The following is a 5787-nucleotide window of genomic DNA, read 5'->3' as shown; positions in this document are numbered from 1 at the left end:
GCTTGTAAACTTGTGATCAGCAAGGTCCTGCACACAGCACCTCTGCTTGGCTGGCTTTGGGAGGATCAAGTCTTTTGTGTTTCTGCTTTTTTGCTTCTAAGTGGACATGTAAGTAGTGCCATCCACCAGCTGGGACCAAATCTTGGGTTCTCTCCATCTACAAAGAAGATGTTCCTGGAGTCCTGGTTCCACGTCCATAGATAGACAGACCTCTATGGGGCTACAGAAGAGCCAGCCAGCTGTCCCCACCATCCTGGTCATGGATGTGCCTCTGGCACAGCTTTCTGCTAGGATGGGCAAGCAGGGATCCACAGGACTTTACTTTGTTCTTGATTGAGCTTTGCCAGGATCTGAGTGCAAATGCCCTACAGGGCTCCACCTTGGACAACGCCTGTGAAATACCTGCTGTATTCTTGACCAATCTTCTGTGCTGTCTCAAATTGCTATTTGGAATGCCTCTGCGTTACTTTGCCCCTCAAGTAGACAGGGTCTCTCTGCTCCTTGATGTGTTTGGTGTTCTTGTAGCACATGAAGATGATAATGGTGTAGATGTGTGTATGATGCAGCCTCTCAATGGCATGTGGGGCGATGTCCAGAAGATAGTGCCTGTTCTTTTCTGTGATATCCTTTATGGAAGCCACGGTGGTAGCATCAAAATAGCCACTCCTCTTCTTGTAGTCCACAAACAGGCAGTCTTTGACACCCCGCTTAATAGCTTGTTGGGAAGCCTTCATCACCTCAAGCGGGCATCTGCAGAACTTGCCAGTTAACGTCATTTACCAGCATCTCTTTGACCACATCCAGTAAAGGCCCCAAGATAAGGACATGCCGTAGAAAGGTACAGCCCACCTTCTGGGCCCGCTGATAGGCCAGGCTCACTGAATCTTCAAAGAGCAGAATGGAGTCATTGGGAAAGGTATCTAGAGCATTCTTCACTACAAGTATGATCCTGTAGATTCCTGAAGGATCATACTAGACCAAGTTGTTACTTTATAGTTTTATTTATTTGTTTATTTTTGTGTATTGGTGTTTTGCCTACATGTAAATATGTTCACTAAGTGTGTGCCTGGCACACTTGTGGAGGTCAGAAGAGTGTATCAGATACACTAGAAATGATATAAATAACTCTAGCTATAATATTTTATTTACACACATCCTCTTTATGGATTACTTATATGTCAAGGGTTTCTCTTATGTTAACTCATGTTTTGTTGTTCTTTACAGTAGGTACACTAATGGTATCTTTTTCCAAAAGTTGTGGGGAAGGTAAACATTAAATATCACTCACACACACACCCCACACACACACACACACCATGATTGGCTTATAGATTAGGTTCCATGAAGCTCTATGGACTCAAATCTAAGAATCACTTTGGCAACAGAGTAGACAATTTATGGCAGTTGGAAGGAATTTCCCACATGGGGCTGGTCTCAACTGAGAATAGGATTGCATGGTACATTCACTCATCATTCAGGGAATTGTACAGGAGGGGAACTTTCCCACTCCTGTGTCATCTATCTCTATTTAGCAAAGAGAGCCATAACATGTCAGATACACTACCTCTTGTTCTCCACATCCCAGCCAGCATTGCCTAGGAGACAGAAATAGCATTCATCGAAAGCCACAATTACCTCATTTCACTGGCTCGTTTGTCTGAGATGTGCCTTGCCTCATAGTGACTGTGCAGGGCCAAAAGTCCAGCAAACATAGCAAACAGAGCAGCTGTTTGTCCAAGAAATGGCCTTGCAAACAGGAGAGGACATCATGTTCCCTGAGCAGATCAGGACCCTTGGCTGTTTTTATGGGTGTTTTGTTTTTCAAGCCAGAAACAGTGTGTGAAAACTTCTGGGGATTTCCCAAGCACCATTCGTCAGGTGGCCAGGCTTCCTCTGACGTTGTCTATGAGTGATGGGAGGGTCACACACAAGGCAGTCCAAGGGCACTTTTGGCATGATTTCGGGAAATGGGAGAGCTAATGTAATGTCAGAGTGTTCAGAAAAACAAGCGCTCTCCGAATAGTGTCTGGTACATGTCAGATGGACATTGAAGAAGTAATCCTTGAATGAAACACTGAAGGATTGAGTGAACAAGCTACCAGTATTTGTATTACAGGGAAGCACATGTGATTTCAACAGGGGTGACCAGCTGTCCCAGTTTGCTCAAGAGTAATAAGTTTCTAAGGGGGTAGGTAGGGCAAACTGGGATGAGTTTGTTTCTTCAATTTCAACACAAGTGTATCTGAATCTGAAATGTAACTTGTATCATTAACTGAAAACTTATCTCCCAAGAGGCTTAAATTTAATAATGGAAACTAGACATAGGAACAGATAATTATTGCATAAATTGAAATGATGTGATTTATTGAAAAAAGGAGTTATCAGCTTGGCCTATCATACCCCCCCCCCATTGTCACAAGTCCGTATTACTAAGTCTACTGAGTTAGCATGGACATGTCTTTCATTGAGGGAACACTGTAGTGTCTCAGCACAGACATTGAGTTGCCCTTGCTAGTGACTGATTTCTGAACAGTTATATGACATAATTTTAGACAATAGAATGTATAGGAAAGTCTGATAGCTAGATTACTACAAAGATTACCTTGTTCTTAAGAAGAAATAAAAGACAACAAAAACTCTTATCACCCACTGATGATATCAGCATAGACCCTCAGAACTGTAGTAGATGTTTTAAATTTACCAGAAGGAGTTACTCTAAGTTGGATGATTGGAAAGACAGGAGGAACATGAGTAATGATGTTGAGCTATCAAATGACCTTGTAGTTATTTAACTTCAGAACATATCTAAGATTGTACACTGTCTTAATTAAAAATCGATTTGACTGTTATGTAGCTAATACTATAGTAGTTGGTAATATCCAAAATTTCCCCTGACTTCAGAAGAAGAAAAGACATCTAGTAGATGATGTGACAAATGGATATACATGAGGGCATAAAAGAAAACAAAACCAAAGGCCAAAATATGGCAACTATAGTGTAGCTGGAGGAAAGCAAGTAGTCCAAGTTGCTTCCATTAGATTTATGATAGTCATTAATAGGGCAGGAGCAGGAAATTCACTGAAGAAATAGAACAAGAAAAAAGGTTTGTGTTCCAGGCTCAGTAAACTAGACTGCCCCATAGGCAACAGAGAATCCTTGGTATGGTTTGGATCTAAAATGTCCTTCCAAAGCTCATGTGTTAAAGACTTGGCTCTCAGATGATGAGCCATTGGGAAGTTATTGCCTCATGAGGACTCTGCACATCATCAGTGAATCACTCTGTTTATTTGATGGTATCGTGAGAAGGTGTCAGAAAGTTAGGAGATGAGATACAGTTGGGTAAAGTAGGTACCTTTGAAGAATATATGCTATCCCTAGGACTTTCATCTTTCTCTCTGGTTTCTTGAGTTCATGAGGTATGTACCTATGCTTTTTAATGACCTCTCTGCCCTTAGGACATACTCATCACACATAAAAGTAGAGGGCCATGGATCAAATCTTTGAAGCTGCTAAATTAACCCCTCTTTTTAAGTTGTTAGGCATTTTATTAAAACAATGAAGACTGATTCACATAGAAATGCAAATGTATTTGAATAATTTGAAGTTAGCGCAGTAGCTATCAACTCCAGAAATCTGTTAGAATAACCCGAAGAATATGTTCATGCGTACCTGGAAGGCTGTAAGCAATGTAGAGTGGCCTAGAAATAGTTTTTTTTAGATATTTCTATTAAGCTATGTGGTAGTTTTGAAGTATAATCATATTTGTACAGAAAAGATAGAGCTACTAAAGTTTGGAATATTTTCATTTTATTTATATGCAAAATAACTCAGAGTGTCAAACTACAAGAAATACTTGAGTTGTTTTTCAAAGCAAATACATTCATGTCTTTTGTCTTCCTGATCCATCTACCTCTAAACAAAGGTGGGTGTGAACTCTAAGGGACAAATGTACCAGATATTACCATTCACCACTGCTATCATTATGAGTAATGTGGGAAAGAAAACATGCAGAAGTTAAGTGATTTTTTTCCCAAAGATAACCTGCACACTTGCATCATTTTGGGGGTTGGAAATAAGGTTTAAACATTACTTGTCTAGCATGCCTTCCATTAACATAAGTTGAGGATATTTCAGTAATACATATCTCTGAAAAACACTTCTGCCAATACATTTTGTGAGGAACATGCATTAAATTTCTTCTCATATTTTACGTTCCTATCTGTAGTCTTCTTGGATAGCTGGCTGTTATATGATTCATTGAATATCTCCCATAAAGTATTCCTAAAATATGAATATGAACCATAGTCTTTTGAATGTGTGTTATAATATAGATTTCAGGGTCACCCTGGAATGTATCACTCAAGTCCAGTGTGGTAATTTAGATGATCATATTCAGAGACTATTTTCACATAAGTTCTAGGCTATTGAACAAGGAAAAATATTTTCAGAACTACTATACAAGTTCAAATCCAGATAGACTACTTTTGCCTTTGAAGAACCACTTTTTTTTTTCAAGCAAATAAAACTGGTTTGAACCCTGGCTCTGGCACTTTCTAACTTTGTAACATAAGCATAATTAGCTCAGTAATTTGAGTCTGTTCTTAAAGTCAGAGACTGGCAATACATACCTAGAATATTTTCTAAGGTTAATGCAATGCATCTAGTTTCCACTAACTATCCATTTGCCAATTCTCTTCCCTTGGTTGCTTTTCTGTTGAGGATCCTCATTTCTCTTGAAGATAGATGTTTCCTGGCTGCAGCAAGAGATTTGTAGCTGGCTTTCCTTCAAAAAGCTTGAGTTTACACCTCTTCCACCAAAATACTAAAACACATATGGAGTCTATTTCTAGGAAGGGTTATGCAAATCACTTTCAAAGAGGAAAAATATGATAGGCAAATCATGTCAATATTATCCTCAAAGCAGTGTTTTGGAGCTAAAACCTACCCCATATGTTCTGTTTCACTTGCTCTAGCATTTTTAACAGTTTAACCATAGCAGCTGTTTTTGCTCACTAATTGCCTACAACATTAAAAAAAAAAAAATGGATGCACCCAGTTCCCAGACTTTTCCTGTAACAACTCAAAGCTCCCAGATATTTGCATGTTCCTCCAGTCATTCCATTCCCATGGTGTTGAACACCAGCTATGTGACTTAGCAGAAGGTGGTTTTTGAATGGCCAAGGTGACCTTTGGCACTGGCCTTGGTGAAACCAGACCAGTAGCAGATGGGTTTCTAGACCCCAAGACGTACTGGTCCTAGACACAATCTTTCTATGACTCAAAGGTACTCGACTATCTTCAGCACCACCCGTGCTTGGCAAGTAATTTTCCATGTGACTTGTTGAGACCTTCCTCATTAGGAACATTGAACAGCTATGCATCTTGCTGTCAAAACAAGAAATTTGAAATTTATAGTTGGCTTTTTTTTTTCTGATCCTGTGATCAAGTAAGTTTCCAGTGTATGTCAATGTTTCCACTTCAGTTCTTGCCATGGTTCTCTTAACCTTCAGTGCTTCTACCCATGTCACCATCATTTCTAGCTAGGTTAGCTTCAATAACTTGAATAGTACTGTTTCCAAAATTCTGTTAACCCCACCCCATTTGTGTATAACCCAAAGTAGAAATTGTCTAATGCAGAGTGTAACACGTACAATCTTAAACATCTTTCCATTGACACACTGCTATTCCAAAAACCTGGTTTTCATCCTGGTTGACTCTAAATATGACTTTTCCAGTATGTCATCCATTAGCCAAATGGAACTATTTAAATTATATTTTTTACTAATA

General features: G+C 39.4%; 1 pseudogene; it reads right to left on the bottom strand.

Moving 5' to 3' along the window:
* Nucleotides 1-287: 287 nt before the first annotated feature.
* LOC103162485 lies at nucleotides 288-5333 on the bottom strand (annotated as a pseudogene).
* Nucleotides 5334-5787: the final 454 nt, after the last annotated feature.

Source organism: Cricetulus griseus, chromosome 2, assembly GCF_003668045.3.
Source record: "Cricetulus griseus strain 17A/GY chromosome 2, alternate assembly CriGri-PICRH-1.0, whole genome shotgun sequence".
Classification (NCBI taxonomy): Eukaryota; Metazoa; Chordata; class Mammalia; order Rodentia; family Cricetidae; genus Cricetulus; species Cricetulus griseus.
This window is presented reverse-complemented; position numbering and strand designations above follow the sequence as displayed.